This window comes from Anoplophora glabripennis, unplaced genomic scaffold, assembly GCF_000390285.2.
Source record: "Anoplophora glabripennis isolate ALB-LARVAE unplaced genomic scaffold, Agla_2.0 scaffold732, whole genome shotgun sequence".
NCBI lineage: Eukaryota > Metazoa > Arthropoda > Insecta > Coleoptera > Cerambycidae > Anoplophora > Anoplophora glabripennis.
Genome location: NW_019416873.1, coordinates 1568 through 5129, shown reverse-complemented (window position 1 = coordinate 5129; position 3562 = coordinate 1568). Strand labels below are relative to the sequence as shown.

The following is a 3562-nucleotide window of genomic DNA, read 5'->3' as shown; positions in this document are numbered from 1 at the left end:
AGCGTTTTTTTAAAAATTCATTGCACCGCCATTTTTCAAGTTGTAAAGCTGACCCTGTGCACAAAAGTAGTATTTTAAGTGTGCACAAAGCAAGCACTGACAGACCATTAGTTAGCAAAATTTCTGGATGCGTTGGAGGTGGTTCCATTTAAATTTTTCAGTCGAATTTTAAAAGTAGAAGTATAATACTACAAAACGTATGTTCTAAGTTTCCGATAAAATGATGCACCAAACATGCTCAAAAACGGCCGAGCGCACGTACGCTGTCAGAATGTCCTTAACGGTTTACAAGGACACCTAAATATGTATTCTTTGGAACAGTATATTCTGTAAGAAAACCTTCAAATTCACGTTTGATGTCAAGATTTCGCGAAAATGTCAAAAAATGCAGGAACAAAGCAAGGAATGTCCACAGGTTTCACATTATTGTGATTCCGTGTATTCTTACGTGTATTCTGTCACTGTGCACGCTTAAATTCGGTGTAAAAGCAGCTGGTTCTAGTTGTTGACAATATGATAAATTGTATACCTTTCGCATTATTTTATCGGAAAATTAGAATAAGTAAATAAGTTTTGTATGTAATTTCCAGAAAAAATAAATAATAAAATAATGTCCAGAAATTTTGCAATTGTGCCAAAACTAATGGTCTGTCAGTGCCTGCTTTTTACACATTTATGTATGTACATATAGTTCACTACTTTTATGCACAATGTCAGCTTTACAAGTTAAAAAATTGCGGAGCAATGAATTTAAAAAGAAACGCTAAATTTTCCGAAGTTTCTGGGTTTTATTCATTTCTAATTATCCGATCAGATCGATCGGCCTCTCGTTTTATTTGTATTTCGACTAGAATGGGGATATGGGCAACGTGACATCACTTCCGGCCTGACAGGTTTTTATGATTGGTGGCTGACAGCCTGCTGGATGACGATTGGACCCTGACAGATTTATTTAGTTAACCATTGGTTCTTATCAAATTTGCCGCAAAATATTCGTAAATCGGAAACAGCGCGATCCAGAATTTCTGTCATCTGTCGGAAATATGTCGGTTTTGTTTTGGTGTGAATTTTAGGGTAAGTTGTAAATTTAAATTTTGATTATTATTCCTATGTTTATTATCTAGATTATTCAACTTTTGAAAATAATAAATGACATTTTTAGAAATGCATTTGTTTATATATTTCATATTCGGAAGAAAAACATTAATACCTATTTATACTTCCATTTATATACGTAAAAAATACGTTGTATTAACTTTCAGTAATTTTCTTCTCACACAAAATATATTAATCTTTTGTTAATAAAATCTATTACGGTATTGAAATGACAATCCATTTAGTGTGATTTGTTTTAATTTAGTTCAAACATTTGAGAATACAAAAATATAATTTTAATAAAACTTAAATGGAAGTATGTTTAACAAATGTGATAGTAATGAAATTAAAATCTTCGTTTTAACAATAATTTAAAGAAACTTATTTACAGATATTTATAATTACCACGTTCATCAGCGATTAGATTAAAATAGAAAAGAAGTGGAATATGGTACACTGTATTGTATCACGGCTACCCAAGGGTGTGAAGTAGAATTGGAATGTAAGCAGTGCAATGTCCAGCCTCGCTTCCAACCTTTGGTTCTTGACAATTCATTAGACAGTAATTAGTTCCTGACAAATTGTTTATCATCACATAGCTGGAGTAGTTTTCCAGGAGTAGTACAGCGATTAGTTTCTATCGTCTGACTTAAATTTGTTTTACTGTGATGGCAAGAATGCAAATTATAAGGTAAGTTTTATATCATTTATTATATATGGCAAGCACTCGGGCAAGCACCAAAGCGATTATTTCTAAATGATAATAAACTTTTTTAGAAATAAATTGTAATTTTAAATAATTTACATTAGATTCAAAGCAACCAACACCGTTAGTTTCATGCATTTACGTACTACAAAATACATTATATAATAATTAACATAAGAACGCATAAAGTAATGGACATTTTTTTTTAGGTTGGCTCGAGTTGTAATCTAGACAAAAATTCTCTAAGACAGACAGTTATTGATACATATGCTATATGAACTTGCAAGAGACACAATTCAAGGCTGTTCTAAAAAATATTTACAGAGTATTGCTGGAAAGAATACCATAAAGTTGGAAGACCTAACGAGAAGGCTAACATAGTTAATATTTTGGTGAGTATTAATAATTATTACTGATCTGATGCATACAATTTATTATCCACTTAAATATATTTGATAAAGAAAAATATGTTTATGTTTTATATTCTGCAATAATTTGCAATATTTTTCTGATGGAATAAACTCCAAAGTAATATATGTAATTATTTACTAATGCAAGCATCTTTGTAGATACTGTTTTCAAGTGCAATATTTAAGAGAAGCAAAATATGAAGAATTATTAGCAGGAAACTGAAAAATTCAAGAAAGAACATGTTCACTGAATGATAAAACCTCTGTGTTTCAATATCATCTATGTTGTCGATTACCACAAAATGTGTTATATTTAAGATACGGTAGCTGTTGTAGAGCATAGTATCGATTTTAGTTAAACAGAGAAGAAAAACATATCAATAAATAATTCTTTCCTGCCTGCCAGAAATAATCAAGATTCTCTATCGACTTGATATTCGAAGTTCCAGACCAAATGTCTGGTAAGTTTATATCGTCGTTACGTCTTCAAAATGCGACGTGCATATTTTCAGTAAAACGCGTTAAGTTCTGCACATTCGATAAACAACATCAAAACGCATAATCTGTTAAAAAACAGCTATCTAATTTTTTACAGAATTGTGACTGTCTGCGGTAAAATGAAAAATAATTGTAATTCTTGAATAAAAAAGTCAAGAAACAGTTTCGTAACTCCACTGAACAATTTGATGAAGTTCACGTCATATTTTGAAAACAGCGACGAAATATTTTTCTTATTCAGTAATTTAAAATATTCTATAAAATTTGTGGTCAGTAAAAAAAATTCTCTTTTGCAGTATATTTGGCATTTGAAAAGAAAAACTTCCTTCTGAATGAAATATAATGGATATTAAGCAAATGAAATTTGTTGAAGTTCTTGAGATGTGGACATATAAATAGTAATGGACTTTTTGGGGAGTTCTATGACGAAATAGGATGATGCATAAAACGAAATGTCCTAGTACGTATCTATGTTTAATTAGTAGTTAATACTTTTATAATCACTCTACTCTAATTGATAATCGAGATCTATTGAAGATTTTGAAAACGTTTTAAACAAATTTTTATAACTTATTTAATCCATATTTGTCTTGTACATATTAATATTTTTAACTAAATCATATATTAAGTAAATAAACTTGATAGTGTTATATCTCTCTTTAATATATTTCTTCCATTTTTTTATCAGCCTGAAATTGTTAGCGTAAAGTAATAAATAACTAAAAAAATAAAAAGTAAATATTGTTCAACTTTGTATAATAGGACCTCATTTCTGTATAACTACTGATAATTTGTTTTTAATTTTTTTTCAGTGAAGGCTTTGGAGAACATTAAGAGAAAATTAATAATGGTT

At 29.7% G+C, this 3562-nt stretch overlaps 1 long non-coding RNA gene across 3 annotated transcripts; it reads left to right on the top strand.

The window, feature by feature from the left end:
- Positions 1-897: 897 nt before the first annotated feature.
- LOC111691991 lies at positions 898-3558 on the top strand. Of its 3 annotated transcripts, none has more exons than XR_002763112.1 (6): positions 898-1074; positions 1487-1786; positions 2011-2193; positions 2371-2672; positions 3006-3169; positions 3522-3558. It is a non-coding gene; the product is annotated as an uncharacterized LOC111691991 (long non-coding RNA). The 3 variants fall into 3 exon arrangements; XR_002763114.1 differs by having other exon boundaries at positions 3006-3126; positions 3522-3556; XR_002763113.1 differs by lacking the exon at positions 898-1074 and adding an exon at positions 1329-1432.
- Positions 3559-3562: the final 4 nt, after the last annotated feature.